This window comes from Gallus gallus, chromosome 19, assembly GCF_016699485.2.
Source record: "Gallus gallus isolate bGalGal1 chromosome 19, bGalGal1.mat.broiler.GRCg7b, whole genome shotgun sequence".
Lineage (NCBI taxonomy): Eukaryota > Metazoa > Chordata > Aves > Galliformes > Phasianidae > Gallus > Gallus gallus.
Window position 1 is genome coordinate 9,716,403 of NC_052550.1, and position 18,685 is coordinate 9,735,087.

At 38.2% G+C, this 18,685-nt stretch overlaps 1 protein-coding gene across 13 annotated transcripts in view; it reads right to left on the reverse strand.

Moving 5' to 3' along the window:
* LYRM9 (LYR motif containing 9) overlaps window positions 1–18,685 on the reverse strand; it is a 43,541-nt gene that overhangs the window by 17,748 nt on the left and 7,108 nt on the right. For 5 of the 13 annotated variants that reach the window (XM_046902276.1, XM_046902275.1, XM_046902274.1 and 2 more), the window contains one exon: window positions 14,426–14,490. The gene's annotated coding sequence lies outside the window, so the exon portion shown is untranslated. 13 annotated transcript variants of the gene reach the window in all.

Genomic DNA, 18,685 nt, shown 5'->3' on the forward strand with positions numbered 1-18,685 from the left:
GCTTCAAAATTTTCTGTTTTTTGGAACAGCAACAGAAAACGAACAAATCTAGCAAGTATCACCTCAGTAACTACATTTATGTATTGCACCAATATGTCCATCCAAACTATATAAAGTGCTACTCAAATACTGTAAAGGACTTGTCATTTAACAGATGGTTACCATCTGCAGAGAGCTAAATTAACATTTGGAAAATAGCACTTCTACATCATTACTCTTTTAAGAATAAAGATAATACATAAGTATCTGAATAATGAAGTAAGTGTACATCAGTACTTCAGCACCCGTTATAACACTTACCCATCATGTGGATTTATTTACGTTTTCCTTAAGTAATGTCTGGCCGATTTCTGAGTACAATACCACAATAACTATCCTATGCATAGGCTGCTAAGGATCATACTGATTATTTCTAATAAGCTGCAATACTTCTCCAACAGTTTGCAAAATGAACAGAAAAAATGTAAAGGCTGCAATTTAAACACAAACTGTATTGTTTCTAAGTACTTTGGATCCAAACGTATTTCACAACAGCTCTTTAAGAAATACCACAGTACGTGCAACATCTCAGAGTATTTCAGTCAGCTCAGAGCTGACCTCACAGTATAACACAATCCATGCAGGTCCCATCACAAACATACTAAAAACTGGAAGAATTATTTGGGCAACTCCCCATTAGAAAGGAGTAGGTTATGGAGGTTTACATCTCATCATTCATACAACATTAACTTTCTTTGATATGCTGACAGAAACAGAGAATAAAGTTCCTGGTACCTTCAAACATTTGCTGCAGGATCACTGCACTCTTGAATCAGACACGGTGCTGTAATCCCTTCAGATTTCATAAAAAATTCATTCAGAATTCACATTAACTTTCTCACAGATTTGAAAGGGTCATACCTTAGAGTTCCTTACATCCTTTCAGTTTCCAAGTAGACAGAGCTCCTGACGATAACAAAAAACTGCTCCAATTGAATGATGTATTATAACTACACGAAGACAGAATTTGTCAGCTTAAAATAAAACCCCATGCACAGACAATTACATTTATATTAAAAAAAAAAATCTATAAGTGGGTAAAAAGTGACTAGAATAGTAGAAATTTTCTGTTGAACATGATACAGATTTGTTCCCATCTGCTGTGGAATTTAGTCTCTCTCAAGAATTTTGAAGCACAACAGAATAAATACCCTAGGACAATAACGCAGGAACATTTAAAAAGTCATCTTTCTAAGCACCTGCAATATGAACACTTGCAGACACCAGCACTTCTCACGGTGGCAAAAAGCCATTCACTGAGTATCTATGAAATGCCCATCATAATGAGATATCTACTACTGTGATCTCTATTTTCAGTAAAATACAACAGACTGTGGTGGAATCAAGTAGGTACAAATGAGCATCTCTCTAAATAGGAACAAGAGCTCTGCTCATTTACAGCAGTATCTTTAAAGCTTAAGCCACAGGAAGAGTTTGAAGACTGGGTGAAATTTATACTATAGTGATTCAACAACAGGTAGCTGGATTCAAAAATGCAACATCCTGTAAGATGTTCCTGCTGTAGAGCTCTTTGTCTGCAGAAGACTTGTGAGAAAAAGCCTTGCAATATTAGCATTATTATCTGCATTAGAACTGTGCCCATAATCTTCAGCCAAGAGCTCAGGCTCAATCACAGTAGGTACTTCCTCTTTCTGTGTACACCTATACACATATCTCATGAAAAAGTTTCTGCCACAAACTATTTACAAGGCAGACTAATGACAAGTCACAGGATGAGGCAGATGAGCCAAACAGGTGGGATGGGAATGGGGAGGAGGTGACAGCAATCCGAACATGCTTTTGTGCAGACTAATACAGCACACAATATAGCTTGCCAGCTGCTTAGCTGCTATCAACAGGCAAGTTTTGTAACAGAGTTTCTGCAGTTCCTTAGAAAATAAAGGGTCACAGCTAATGAGGGATGCCACAAAAGTCCCTAAGAAAAGCTATGATGACGCTTCACAAGGAAAACTTTTTCTAGACCTCAAGAGAAAAAGATGAGTTTTAAGGGAGTAACTTAAGTGCTATCTCATGAGCTGATGAAGTAAAAACTATTAAAACCTAATTTAGGTTGGTCACTTCCTTACACAACCCTTGGGAAAGTACTGACATTCAGGGGATCTTAGAAAGTAGATAAGGAAAGATCCCGAGATGGATAGATGAGCAATGCCGATATCAAATATGGCAATTGGTAGTCCTGTGGTTTTGCACACAGTGCCAGAAGCCTAATACACATCAGAAACAAAAAGTGGATCAAATTTAACAGGTTAATTTTCATTTGGTTATTATTACTGAATTCTAAAATAAATATCTTCAGGACTCAAATAGTATAACATATAAGGAAAGATTCCACACACAAGGTGCAGGAAGTTTTGTTTCTTTATTTACAGGTAACTCAGAGTAGATGTAGTACATGTTGACTGGAGTTAACTTTGAAACACTTCACACCACAGCCAAGCGTGAAATCACAATGTCTTGTGGGCATGAAAACTTCAGTTATCTGGCTCCCATCCTCCCAAGCTTTCCCTTCTGCCAGTCATTCCCTCCTCTCAGAGTTGAGAAGACAAAACTGAACTGGCAGGTCACAGAGGTTGGAAAACCTCACCCACCACTGAACAGTCCCATCTTTCTCTGTCTGAAACAGATGAGTTGTTCAGTGCACTCTGAGCTTCCTAGGGTGTGTCTGGTTTTGAATATTTGATGTGTTCTATTAGTAAAGTAAGAGAGAGGAGGTAAGACTTCACAATAATACCTCTTGGGAATTATTCACAGCCAAAATATGGCTTCCACTAGGGTTCGAGAACAATTAGAAAACCATTCTTCCACCATGAGTACAATAAGTTTGTTCTTCACTGTTACTGTAATCTTTTCATTATGCTTGTTTGATTCCAGTTCTGTTTACTCATATTTGTTTAATAGATGTCAGTTACCCTCACCCACTACAGGACTTAAATACTGGGCAAAAAGATGTTACAAAAATTCAGAGACACAGACTAAGAGCTGACTTTTCAAAATGGTTCCAGCCCAAGTACTCAATCTGCCAGCTCATCGAATGTGCTAATTATGGATTTGCACTGAGACATTCAACTTAAAATACTGACCTGAACACCCCCAGAATGAGGTTCATCTCTCATTCACTTCCAATCTCTTCACTAAAAGATTTTCTCTCCTTACAATGAAACCTATGCCAAACATCAGTCACACGCTTTTTTTGTTGTTGTTGTTTGGATTCATTCCACTTTGGCATTTGAGAAAAAAGGGTAATGATACTCTTGCAGCTCAGCAAGAGATCCCTGTGCCACCCCTCCAACCAGCAGAACGATAAAGAAACTCCAAAATGAGGCTCAGGTAATACACAGACTTGACTGCTCCCTAATCTTCTCTCCATTGAACGCAGGAGTAGCAAAACAAGGGTTATAATACACATCCTGCAGTTACAATCCTAAATCAGGTAGGATGCTTCTGAATCTGTGACCTGCCATGAAAACAGGAATATAATAAAAGAACTTAATCCAGAGCAGGTTTCGGTTTTATTTAGGCACACTGGGCATCTCATTCATAGATTTTTACAGTGCTGGTTAAGATGATCAACCACAGTGACAGAAAACGTTCTCATAAACAGCAGGGTATGACAGGGAAGGTTAAGGGTCTCGTGTTTCTTCAGTATCAGCAGTTTTCACTTACGAGTCGTAAGAGCAGGCCTCTCCCAGCACAAAACAAAGCTTTAAAACATGTTCATTGTTTATTATAAAAAGACTTGCCTGCCCTTGACATTCTCTTAATCTTCTTTTAAACTTATAATGGTCATAAAAACGAAGATGGGAAGAAGGATGCATAATACCCACCAGCAGCAAAAGCAGTAGAAGTACAGCAGAGAAAAACTGATTTGTTCTTGCTTTTCTTGGGGCTGGATGACATCACCAGCAGGGCTGGAAGGAAGAGAGTGCTGAGAAGGCACTGTACAGCTTGCTGAATTCACAATCACCAGCCACTGTAAAGACTTTAATTTGAGAAAGCCTCCATGCTTACAGCAGAAGGGAGAAACTTTCCCTCATAGCAATTTCCCTGAACTGCTATAATGACAGCACAACTCACATTAGCTATCTTCTACTGAGTAAAAAACTTTATTCTTCCTACAAAAATTCCCAAATTTGCTAAAATCCTACGTCAGTTCCCAAAAGCAACCGTTACCTTTCTTATCATACTTCACTAAGTCTACCACAGGATACAGAAAACCTAATGGCTGTTTGGCAGAATAGCTATTTAATCAGAATAACCTAATGAATTTCTACAGTTCCTTAGCATAATGCAATAGTGTAGACTTACCTCTTTCCAATATTTAACTTTGTGCTTGTACACCACACTGTATTAGACCATTTGCATCGTAACTCGAGGTAATTTGCCCATTATGCATACACACACAAAGGACAATGAAGTACAGTAAGAATCTGCACTACTGTCTTTGTTCTAAAAACATCCCATAAATGTTACCACTTTTATCTGCCAAGAAAAAAAAAAACCTCAATCTCACAAAATCTGTCTGTAATCGTGACTAATAACGTATATTTCCTTCTGATAACTTAAATTTTATGCACAGTACAACAGACAAACTATCTAAACCAAGAACTGTTGAGTCAGAAATAAAATAATACCCTAATTATGCTTTTCTGGAATGGATGACTGTATAATGTCCTAATCAGAAGGCTGAAATCAGATTTGCATTTAGATAAAGCTCTGTTTAAAAAGAGACGAGTATAAAAGGAGACACTGAGACTATTGTGGTATTTTTCTGCGTAGCATAATCATTTACATTCCTGATAATGATATTCAGATAGTGAAGCAAAAGCTGACCAAAGCCAATTAATCTTGCACTCTGTACTAGCGAGCCTGTAAATTGACCCTGTGTATACCTGAACCCATGATACTGATACAATACTATACCACTGCTCTTAGATGGTTTGGGGTTTCTTTTTCTCCCCCTGCTACTGTGTTTTTCAAAAAAAATCCCTATGGCTCAAAAGCCCAAATCTCACTCCTTTCAGACTAGTTAAATAGCTACCAAAGCTGGGCTTCAGTGGCTCCAGTGAGGAGCTGAGATACCCACTTAATTTGGTCACCTAATTGACACAAGGCCAGTCTGGAACACTGCCTTGACAGCTTAGAGACATCCCCATGCCCACAGGGCAGCAAGGGTCCCCAGTGCTGAACACTATTCACTAGGACCGTGAGGGTTCCCACACTGTGCTCTGACCATCAACCCATCTCAGGATCCTTGATGGGGAACACATTGCTGCTGACTGCTGCCACCTCACACAAATCCAAGCACACAAAACAGAAGTTGAAGAGAACAACTACTGGAAATAGAGAACCACTGGATACTATTCCTCACAGCTGGCTCTGTTTCACTGAAGGTACATGTGTACCCAAAAGCTGGTATCAGCGCTTGAGATTCTTGCTCCATATTCTCTTATGAGCTCATCGCAACGTGTATTCAAGAAAACCATACTGTCTCCCCAGGTGTCAGTAGGCTGATTGGACTTGATCAAAAATTGTTAAGAAACATGGTGGATTTTGCAAATTAGGATTGAGCATTCAAACCTCCTAAAAAAAAAAAACAAGGAAAAAATAAAGTACCTGTTAAGCAGCATTAGTGCAGTTTTAATTAGGAAGATGCTTCAGAATATTCACAACTACGCAAGTATTCATAAAACAGCACAGAAATAGCTTATTTTGGGATGTTTCTTCCCCTCCAAAACAATATTATATATATTATTTCAGGTATCTTGAGATTTCAGTGTTTAGGTAACTGAAGAAGCTATTCCAACATAAGGTGCCAAAATTATTTGTCCTCCTTGAAAATAATGTCCAATAATAGACTAAAAAAAGTCACCAATCAACTTAGTATTAAAGATTCATAGCTCAGCTGTGTAACCTGACCTGCCATGCCTGCCCTGGGCCTGCTTGTACTAGTGTGAATATAAATTCCAGAAGTGGCATTTCTGCAAAATGAGATGGTAACATTTTCTGTGCAGAGAAGTAATAATCTAGCTGCCAAAATAAGAATGAAATTGGAGGCCTCTTGAAACCTCTTTAACCACAAAACATCTTGGCTCAAGATCTGATATCAGTCCAGGATGACACCCGAGTTAACTGCTGCTTCTCAGTAGAATCCCTACTCTTTTGTCTTTGTATATGGTTACACTAGTCCTCCCTTTCACATTTCACAGCTTCCCGCATGGAATGTGGGAATGGCCTCAGATTTTGAACAAAGTTGTTAAATATATTTACAGCTTCCTGCAGCAGAGTAGCAGACTTGTCCTGTTTCAGTGAAGTAAATGCCTTCTCCTCTGGTTACTGCACTGTAATAGGTTTTCTTTATTTCCTAGAAGGTCACAGAAGAATGAACAGTGCACTGTGTTCAAGGCCAGCTCTATGGGTTCTGCTGCCTTAGGCAAACCAGCCAATGTCTGTCCCTACAAGTCACATTCACTCACAGCTACCGAACGCTTTGCAGCCCTGGGCAATGGCCTGCCCTGTAGATACACCCTTTCTCGTGTACGGGTGAGCATGTACAATGCTGAAATCACATTGTAATAAACACATCTCTCCAGCATGCTGAGCTTTTATTAAGATCTGCTGGTTTGACATGATGATTTCTGACGAGCTGTGGCCTGTCATTATTGCGGATTCTGTCCATTCTGAATACAATCTCTAATGTCTTATTGCATGAATGATGATATCCAGACATTCTTGTTCCGTTCAGTTCTATTTCTGTTCTCCTCTGCTCTGTGCTTTGCTTCTCTGCTGCATGCACCAAGCAATGTCAAATGACAGTTAAACGACAACACAGGCCTGTGCTGTAAAGGTAGCATTATAGAGTATCAGCGTACAGAAGATCACAAACTGGCCAAACAACAAAATCCAAAGACCTGCTTGTAGACAAGGAATTGCTGTCAGTTAGACAGGCTTCAGGCAGTTTGTCAGCCTCAGTATTAGGCCTAATGCTATCGAACACTATCGCCTTCCAGCAAAAATTTAAATGTGCAAACAATCTTTGCATCATCGGAGTTGTATACAATGATGACAGGGTAGAGAAAAAGGTAAATTGCTGGATAAACTGGTTCCGCTCAAAAGTTGCGCTTTGACGCACCTAAATATTACACAAACAATTCAGAGTGCAGGTCAGAAGACTGTTTACCTGAATCAAGCAAACAAAGCCGCAGGACAAGAGTCTTACCTTACAGTGTCATTTGGTATCACAAAGTAGAGACATGCAATACATCAAACACAGCAAATGAAACATGGAGGCTTACCATCTAACACCAGTGAGACAACACGCTTCCTACACTTAGGCCAGATTATCCAATTTTGGATAATTAATGAGCATGCTTAGACTAATTGAACAAATACGCTTTGCAGCATGCTCAGCAAATGCCAAATTCAGGCAGCAAGAGAGGCACAGACAAAAATCTCCCTGGTTTAGGTGCAACTCAATCTGTTCTTTTTTCCCTGGTGACTACTTCCAGCTCACAAAAAAAAAAATCTGAAAGCCACAATCTTATAAGAACTTTATCTTCCCAGCTTTAAACCACTCAGTACAAGTTCAGTCAACATGAATTCAGTTCTTACTGATCAAGTTGGTAACTATTTATATTTGAGATCGTGCCCAATATGAAGTGAATTCTATCTCATTGCCATTAGCATTAAAACAAAGCTGCCTGTTCATTCCTCCCTTTCTTGTAAATATTGCATTTTGAAGTGCTCCAGATTAGCAATAGTGGTTCTCCCTATTACTGTATGACAGGTAGTACAATAACTTTCTGGCTACAATTCTAGGCCCACTGCATCATGAGCAAAATACATGCCTGCTGATGGGAGAAATGTTTATAAGCAGTAGTATTACAGAACATTCAAGTCTAGGAGTGTTTAGCCTCTTTAGGAGGATTTTAATTTGTACCGTTCACTAATCAGGGATTGTTACCATACCAACAGTCAATCATGTGGCCAGATGCCCCACCATATCTCAGGAGTACTTTGTGAGTTCTTAAAGCCATATTTCAAGTTCTCCCAGAAACTTCACTGTTACTCTCCATGGCCTAGTCTAGCCCAAAAAGAATCTGTTTTATAAGAAAAACAAGGAGAAGTCTGGCTTGCAATAAGCTTGTTGCAAAGAAAAAGTACAGTCCAGCAACTGGCTTTTCATTCAGAGACAAAGGCTCATTCTCAAACCACTGACTGCAATGGGATTCCACAAGAGAGCTCCTCACAAAGCCAGCTGCTGAGCAAGACTTGCACAATCTCTATGCTTTGATAGATGCTTTCCAGGTTAGGCTGGGCCAGGCTCTGAGCAACCTGGTCTAGTAGATGACCCTGTTTGTTGCAGGGGGATTGGACTAGATGACCTTTAAGTGTCCCTTCCAACTGAAATGGTTCTACAAAAGACCTACAAGTTCCCTATTCCTTGGGAGACCACTCATCTCTATACATGAGGGTTTCATATTAGAAAGTTACAAGGTATTCTTTTGAAATAAAAAAGAGAAATTCTAAAGGAAGCCCCTCATTTAGGAAATCAGTATCTGACTCCAGAAAGGGCTATGTGATAATTGTTTCCAGTGCTTCATGATTTGATGCTACTAAGAGAATCAATGAAAATCCACAACTGACAGCGATGGCAGATGTTAGCTAGTGTAATGTATTTGAATTGTAGGGGTCTAAACATTGCTTGAGCAGAGGATTAGATGAGATATTGCTTACATTAGCTTAGTCCTTGCTGTTTCTCTACGATTCTGATTTAAGATAGGCTTTCAAAAGGAAAACAGACATACGCTGGAAGAGGCCAGTTTTGTTAATTCTAAATAAACTCCCACTGTCCACTGATTGGACCTCCAATGATATCAACAGGCTGGCACAGCTCCATTGGCTTTAACAACCATGCTTTACAGGATCTGGCCCCACTGGGAGCATAGTTCTCCACGGCACTGAGAAAAAAAATAAACATCTGTCTGCCCCATATGAAAGAAAGCTGTCTGACAGCCATTTTCAAAGTCAGTGTCTTTGCTTAAATGAGAATAGGAACAAATCTTGAGGACATCAAATGCTGAGAATTCAAACATCCCATTACACCTCAACCAGAGATGTACAAATAGACAACACAAGCCCCTCAGATCTCTCTGAAGGGAAAACATTCAAGAAAAAGAATTGTGCTTCCAGAAAATGAAGTAGCTTGCACAAAAATCACACAGGAAGTCAATAGCAGAGCTTAGACTAGAAATCATCCTCTGATTCTCATTAGGAACTTATGTCCTAATTCTCTTTTATACGCATTAGCTAGACCAGGTTCAATAGCCCGTATGTATCTAAATTTCTATTAGTGATCATTCCACCTATCTGGATTTTGACTGAATGGGTCTGGGGCAATTCAATTTTTTTTTTTTTCTTTTTTAAGTATTTGGGTACTCACACAGAATTCCAGAGCATTCCTCTCATGGACACAGCATTATCACCCATGAGCAAATGAATGTGGCACAGTGGTTCTTCGGAACAGCATCAGCATTTTATGGGAAAGGAGCTGCCTTGGGCTTCATCCATGATTCAGATTCATGAAAGCTCAGTAAAATGAGGATAAAAGCTTTGGTTCAATGAAAGTTACGGTGCTAACCTTCAGATCTAATAATTAACTCAATTAGGTTGAATTAATTTGATGTAATTATTGGTGATGGCACAAAGACAGTGGCCCAGAGAAAGTTGGAGAAACAGGAAGAACAGAAGTCCTAACAATACACAATATCCTATAAATAGCTTTTTTTTTTCTTTCCAGAATGAACCAAAGACAAAATGAGTTCATTACAGTCATCTGGGTTTACACAGCCCTCTAAATTATCCCAATACCAGACAAATAGCTGTGAAATCCAGCAAGTGAACTAGAATTAAAACATGCCCTGATAAATCTGACACAGCACTCTGCAAGTGTCTTCTCTCATCCTATTAACTAAACAACACAGATTTAATAATATGTTTGAGAGCCACAATGCTTTTCCTTTAGTTAAAAGACGTTAATTAAAAATATTTTCTTGATGCAGTGTTGTCAGTTGGGTGGGTTTTTTTTTTTTATGAACAATCTGGAGAAAGCTTGCAGACTCTTTATTTGATCTGCAGTTTTAATCTAGTATTTTCCAGACTTATTCAGTTCAAAATAAATGTGCCAACTATTAAAAAGCTATTTTTGTTCCTGTACTTAATATTTCTGTGATTTGCTTTGAAAAAAGTACAATAGTACTGCATTCTTTAGTAAGAAAATACAGTTTACTGAGACATTTTTAATTTTCTCATGAGCTTAAAAAAAAGTCATGAGAAAGAAAATTTTGACATGATTGTCTTAAGTGCTGGGAAGTACATGAACCTGAAAATGAACAACAAAGCATTTATTCACATAAAATTCCTTAAGTATTACTAGAATCTGTAGAGGATTTTCTCACCTCCTCCCTTCACTACTGGAGTAAGCATTCCCAGACCATCTATGGCCTAGCCAGATGCCCTGGAGAAGGGATGCATTTACCAAATCTAAAAGTCACATACAGCAGAACACCAAATATTGCAACCTTGTCTAAGCCATGAGCCTCTTACTCCTCACACTGTAAGTCACATCAGCAGTGTGCCTCTTTTCCCAGTTGTGAGCCCATTCACTGTGAGCATAGACTACCAGGCACCCATGTGCCACAGCTTTGTATAGAAAGCCCGATGCAAACCTTGCCTTGCCTTCATCAGGCTTCACTGGGTACACGGATGCAGCACCATGGGTGTTTGTTTTCCAGTTGTAAGATGATCTCTTAGTTTTTAAATTCTTTACAGCATCACTTTGATATCTTACAGTTTGGGAGGACTGATAATACTTAGTTATGAAGAATGGGGTACCTCAGCCTGTCTAGCTTCAGTGTGAAATACTGCTTTGCTTTTACATCTGTCAATGTTTTTTTCTAATGCATTTTTATTATCCTCGGTGACAAGAATAAAAATATTATCTCTAGAAGTCACCAATTGCTTCCAAGAAGAGAATCCAAGTGCCTAGCTGTAAGAAAGGCATATTTTTTTTTTCTAATTTGCTAAGTGCCTACACCTACAGACCACATCCACACCAGAGATCTGATGCTTCTCAAACAGACCATTTTTCAGAATTTAATTGCCAGCTTCCAATCAGCCTCATCATTTCAAAGCACGGTATATCACACATATAACTTATGTATTTGATTTCAATATATCATTCTCTACCCAGTTCTGAGAGGGCAAAAGATATTTTCCATGGGAAATATGCTACTGTATTTTCTGAAGAACCAGAATTACTTGCTTCAAGAATATAAATATTATTTGGGAATAAGCACTACATTCACTTGAATAGTTACTATAAATTTTCGTCTATTTATCACAATTTAGTTTTAATTTGGCATTTTTGTTAGTGGCTTGCCCAGCTGATACTGGCTTGATACCCATTATACCGTAAAAAAAAATAATCTGTTCTGCTTACTTCATCAGTAGGGGCTTGCTTTTATTTTGTCCTGTTGCTGGACTAGGAATGAAAGATTCCATGTCCATCAGTTGTCTCATCTATCAGCAGAACTACAGAAGTATAGTAGCACAAAAAATTACATTAAAGTCACTAGTTAAAATTTTGGCAGGTAAAAATAAGCATCTATGAACTTCTACCAAATTATCTTTGAAGGTGAAATAATTACAAAGGAAAGGACAGGTGGCATGCCCTGCAACAAACAGGAAAGAAACAGGGCTAGAACTTTTTAGCCTGCACAGAAGTAGAATAACTGTATGTGTTCTAACATTCTAAAACTACTTCTCACCAACCAGTCAGTGCAAGGGGTTGTCAGCATGAATGAGTTCATCAGCTTGTCCATGACACCAGCCCACACCTCCATCTAGAACTCTCTCTTCTCACACCCTCAGCCTGCTTATCACTTCTGCTGTCACAGACTTGATTTTCCCTTTCATGGATTTTTGCTTGAAAAAGCATCATTGCCTCAATTGTCTATTTTCAGCCTGTATTGAAGAAAACCCTTTAGTTCAATTTGTAGCCACATCCTGTCTCTGCCTCCCCCTCTTTCTGTTCCTAAATATAAGGCTGATGCAATTTGATGTGACATGACAAAATAACACATTTGCATCAGCAGAAACTTTCTCTCCACAGCAGTAATTAAAGGGAGTAGATAAAACATCACTGAAATTGGCGTTTATTTAGCCTGAAAATAAAAGACCTAAAGCAGACTGGAGGGATGTCCAAATGTCAAGCACATGGCATCATTGATGAGTGCCTTCTTTTACACACTTCCCTGCTGCAAAAGGGTATGGTAGCTCAAACAATGTAATCTATTTAAAAAGGATAAAGAAAAAGGAGATTTCCATAGACTATATTTATAACCAGTGAAAATCATTTCATGTATTTTTGTATTATAAATAGTACCAAGATACACTTGCAGTTTCACCTAAGACAAGGTCATTAAATTAAACTTCAAAGCTCAGGTTCTCAAACTGAGCAGAAGACAGACCTCATTGACTACAGTGAAAACTGGGAGCTTAACACCTTAGGTTTTGAGCATAGATACTGCAGAAAGACAGGTACTCATCTTCACCTGCAAGATAGATCTTTGTTAATTGTCAAGGATAAGAACTCAGAAATGGTGGCCCAGTGCACCAAATGCAATGACTTCAGCAGGATTCACATAACCAATTAAGAATGCAAATCTTACAAAATAATATACTGTAATTCATCTTGTTGCATGGATACCCTGCATATACGTGACAGCAATAGAAGGCAACACTGGTGGAACAGCAACATTTGGAAGCTAAGGATTATTTTTTTATTTTAGAAAGACATTTGAGGTTACTCTGTCCCTATGAAGAACTCACAGAAAAGTCCGATAGGTGTTCCATAGGCCATATGATAGGTGTTCCATAGGATTTAACAGACACAATATGCTTTAAAGTGATGCTTCCTGCTTTCAGGAAAATCTTCCTTCTTTCCTTGTTTACATGAGGCTATTCTTTTAAATCCATCTGTGATTGGCTCTACCACTCTGCTTAAAACTGGCAAGCCACGTTTTGAGCAGGCTAATCTCCATCCCAACACAGATGGCATCAAGAATAAGGCAGGCCAGGAAAATCAGTTTGCATATTACGCTTCAGTTTTTATGGGTCAGATTACCATTCAAAGCCATCAAAATGGCAATCCATATGTGATGTGTCTGCCATTGTATCACTTCAGTTCCACTATCATAACCTCCAATGTAGCTGGTTGCAAAAAGCCTGATGAGCCATTAACGAAATTTTGATATTTAAAAAGCAATATTTTTCTTTCCAACAAGACTCTGACAAACTGATCAAGGATTTGTCTTTAATGAACCAAAACCGAAGAGACTATCCTCATCCCTGAAGAAGTGTATAGGCAAGGCTCGCTTGTCAGAAAATAGTTTAGCATACGTGTTAAATACTCTCTTAATACCTAAGCACAGTGCAGACGTTGGCTACGTAATTAGTTCCAACCTCTTTGTTCTGCAAGTCAGGAAATTCTTACAGATTTTGGGGGAAAAAAAATGGAGGGTAAGAAGAGAACTTTGCATGTTTTCTTTGGTATGAGAATAGCAACTCTGTTAAAGAATACTAAAGCAATGCTGAAACAAGGTCAAAAACATGGCATTGTTTCCAGTCTCCCTGTAGTAGCCCACCAGACAATTCCTGGATTCCCTCTACTACAGGGGCCACTTCCCAGATGCTCCAGAAGCCATGCTTCCACATTTGCAGAATTTAAAGCAGGAAAGCCTGCTACTGCAAGAAGCTTGAAGCAAAGACATTTTAAATGTCTCCTATGTTATCACACCACCCAAAACTCAAACAAATTATGCTAAATAACAGCTAGGGCCATTACCCAGCATCACTGTTTTTCCACTCAAGTTTTTATCACCCCTCTGACTTCCCAGCAAGAATTTTCTGGCTAAGACACTATACCAATTCTTCAGGTGTTCACTCTCAGTCAAATACAGCACACACAGAAACAGCACATTCCCTGCACCACACTCAAATTACTAATCCGTCTGTAATCCTGATGAACCTATCAAAATATTGTTTACTTTCATATCTTCACTGACAATTTGAAATTAGGATTCTGCTACTGCCTTTGTCAGCACAGCTAGAGGGGAAAGAGGAGTGTTCCTAACCATAAAATGTGGTCTAGAAATCATTCCTGCAAACATGTACAGTCACAACTAATCTGCATCAACTTAATTTTCACCATTTGTTTGTGATTTGGCATTTTCACCTTTTTCCCCACGTGGGGCAAATGGGCTCCTAGTGATTTCCATAAAGCCAAAGAAAAAAAAATATCACTTACAGCATTCAGAGCACCTTAATTATCTTCACAGATTAGGTCTGCCAAAGTCCAACAGTATGACAGACCTGCAGAGAAGAATCAATTTCCATTATCTGGTTTTCCCCAACTCACTACTTAAAGTGTCATCAATAAGAAGAGCAGAGAAGTCCATCTACAGCACAGATTTAACATTTATCAGCATGTAAGATTTCACTTTCATCTAACTAGTTACATTAAAAGTGAATTCACAGTCTTGAGATGAATAGGTTATTACTATCAGTAATCTACTCAAAACATTTTTAATAAGTATACCCTACAAAAGGTACGTAGAGCAATTCCAAAGCACTCAGTGGAACCAAACCTTCGTTATTTCCTGTTAAGAGTTTCTGCACATAAGAAATAATTTAAGAACTATAGTCTCCAGTACTCAGAACTCTGAAAAAAAGACAATTTCATAGAGAATTACATATTTGTAACAGCACAGCACTGCTTTGGAAAGTGCACTCATCAACATTACAATACCCCAGCATCTTTTGAGTAAAACTGAAGAACTACTACTGGGTTATTTGGCCTTCCATTCCCATCACCATAGCGCTGCAGTCCCCTCTCAAAATGCTCAAGTACCCTTCTGAAGGACGGGATACAGAAACGAGTTATCGAATACCCTACTTGCATGACCAACCTCTGCTGTTAGGAATTAGCTTCCAGAAGGCTTCAAAGAACTAGAATCATCTTCCCTGACAGTTACTATTTTAATTGAAAACAAGCAATTCACAACAAAGATAATGTAGAACATTCAAACAGCATCTGAGAATTTTCCCTTTTATACTATTTCTAAACAATTTAACAGCATGCCATATTGCTTTAGAGGTGCACCTTGCTGTAAGTTCGATGACTCACATTTAGCCCTAGCAGAAGAATTCAGAACTCCTTCCCACCTCCTCCCCCCATGAACCTTTATAAATTCTGGTTATCAGCATTAGCTTACTCCTCCCTCCATTGTGGATGGATGTTCGACTCTGTATGAGAAAATCTTGCTTTATCAAATACTTGATTGCACAGTGAGCAAAGTGAATCAAGTAGACTAGTTGTCTAAAATCAACACTAATTCCTTTATTTAGAAGTTGATGCAAGTTTGTTGAAGTAAAAAGAAAGGATTCTAACATAGATCTGAGCTGTTTGTCTTTAGATGATGTGCTACTTCAACATGCAAAAAGCAACTTAAAAGCAAAGTCCTGGAAGATACCAGCCACAGCAGAACCTGAATTGATCTATATGCCTTTCTTTGAAGGACAGGTTTTGAAAAAGCTAAGTCAAAATTCCAAGCTGCATTTACAGAATTTTGATCAAAGTGATTTTTGGCATCGGGGAAAAAAATCCAGAATCATTTCAATTAACATCATAACTTGGCCACATAATGACTGACAGCAGCTTGGGATACTGAATTTAGGCACAAACTGGAAATGCTGGCTCCAAGAATAAAAGCATTAAAGCTTGCACTTGAGTTATGACTATAGGAGATGCAGCTATAATACAATATCTTTATGCTCAGTCCTCACCTCAAGTCATCAGGCATCAACAAACTCCAGTCTTAGCAAGGATGTTAGTAGGTTTCAAAGAACTGGGGGGGTGGAAGGGAAGTAACCAGTTGTAACAGTTCACACAGCCTTCAGTCCATCTGCTTTTTTACCTATTGCCTCCCTGTAGTCTGGGAGAACTTATAAAGAAGTCTAAATTTATTTTCCGCAGGAATAATCATCTGAAACACTGATTATACTAAAATAAAAGCACCTGGTAAAGTTGCATGAAGCTAAGACTTGCTGTATCAAGATGTATACAGAAATTTCTCATAGGAAGTGCTGGAGAGCAGATTCAAACTCAGTTAAAAAACAATCATGAAATAACTGAAGCTTTCTGGTTTTGCTGGAAGAGCTGAATACGGATAAGTACTTCATAGTACTGCTTTCATCCATTTGAATTTTATTTTCTAAAGAGCAGATAGGACTTCTGATATATTTGATCAGTCCTGAAGAAAACACCTATTATTTAGCAACATTAATTAACAGTTTGTAGATATATCTGCAGTTAGTTATCCCAGTAGGACATTTATTATGCCCTTTCAGAAGTATATTGTCCTTCACTGTTAACATGTGGCTAATATAATAGCCAAAGAGCAACCCAATTAACTTCTCCATGGGCTGAAATTTAAACCAGCAATTAATTCTATAATTCACTTAGCAGATCAGACACCTCTGCTGAGAAAGCTGAGCAGATCTATTCAAAGTATACCCAATTTAGTTTTGGGAACACAAACTAATAGCAGTTCCTGCACATTATTATTTAGTGATAAACATAACTCAGAATTCAACTTGAATTTTTGCCTCAGAAATATAGGAGTCTTTAAAAGAATTTAGCCCATGTCAGATAACTCCCCTTTACACTGTGAGAAGCGCATAAAGGAGCACTGATGTGTGAATTACATTCCTAACATGTTTACTAGCTGGTGTAAGTTGGCTAAAGCCAATAATCCCCAACTTGCTGTGCTATTTATACTAGCTACAGACCCAGTGGCTTCTCTGGATCTCAGAAAATGAAGTCAAACTGCACTCATTTTTATGCATGATATTGATAATATTCCTGAATATTTAAACACTAACATGAAGAGCTGCAGCCTGGAACAATGTTTGCATGGCACTGTTTACATAAGAATATAACCAAGGTTAGAGCTTAATTTTAACAGTAAATAAAGTGCCCTCCTAAAACAATGTCAGAACACATGGGCTTGCTTGTCATTTGTAAGCATACTTCAAGCAAAACTCACAACCCACATTCACTGGTATTTAGGACTGAATAAGACATTCTTGCATAGCTGTTCAATTTCTTATTTATCATAAGAACAAACAAAAAACAGAATATCGTATTGCGATCTCATTGAATCATAAAAGCATAAGTTTGTTGCATGGAAACAGGTACTTTTTAAACACACCAAAAGCAACACACCAGAAAGTTTCAATGAAAAGTGATGGATAGTAGAAAGGAAGAGGATTATCCACACGTGTCTGAGGCATAAAAATGCAGAATTCTGGTCTAAAGACTAATAAAAATCAATGCAAGTTGACAGTGGCAGGAACAGAGCTCAGAAACCTGAAGCAAAATAACATTTAGGTAACTTAAGCTTTATACCTCAGGTCTTCTTGAAAATTCCAACTTCTGAACAACAAAAATAGCACTCCTTATGACCATTTTATTCTGCAACATTTGACTTTGTTTAAATCTGTGTGTGTGGGTAGTCAAAAACTGAAGCAGCCACAAATACATTGTTTTCAATCACATTACCAATGAGGTTACTCTTAGCCAAACAATGAGACCCATTAACTTGCAGCATACCGTAGTCTCTGCACACTGCAGCTCCACTTCCCGCAGTGGCCAGAACAGCAGGCCTACAAGCAGAATCAACATCCTCATTTCTTCCTTTGGCACTGCATGTTGGTCAGCTTCAGTTGAGAGAAACATTTCCGTAACAGCCCTACAAGACTCCTCTCTCATTTGTTTGTGATGAAAGAGTTAATAACTGTGACCCAAATATGGAGACCCATTTTAAACTTGGTGAAAATTGCTTTTTAATCCCAGCTCTCGAGGATTTCCTTTGAAACCATCTGCCATGCACGCTCAGTACTTGTTTCCCATACATGTGGAGGATTACCATAATATGGATTCTTTCGTGTAATTTAATACATTTCAGTATATTATAAAATTAGTTGCATGTTTCCCTATAAAAAAAATAAATTATATTTTCATACCAGGAAGTGTCTGTGGAAGTAAAAAAATCAGTGATAAATTCACAGAAAACCAGAGACCCATATTTATCTTATTTACTGCAGTATTTACATTACAACTCTTGTTTATGTAGTCAGTCTGACACCACACGAGATGCAAGCAGTTCTGAGTCACTGAACTAATGTAACTTATGTACATGCTTAAAATTAAGCTCAAGCATTTTCCAGGATATGAATGATTTAAGCATGCGCTTTCCCAATTACAATTTAGTTTCTAGACCAGAAGAAAGAATTAACCATGTGATAATTAAATATCAGAGAAGATTTCTAAATATCCTTAAATCTGCAGTATTTTCTATTTGCTTATGGTGAACCTTTGTGCTGTTGTTAATTTTCTAGTACAAATACTGACAAAGTGATACTTCAGGTCACATTCATATGCACATTATATTTAAAAAAAACAGTTATTGCAACTATAAATACTTGAACAGCCATCTAAAACAGA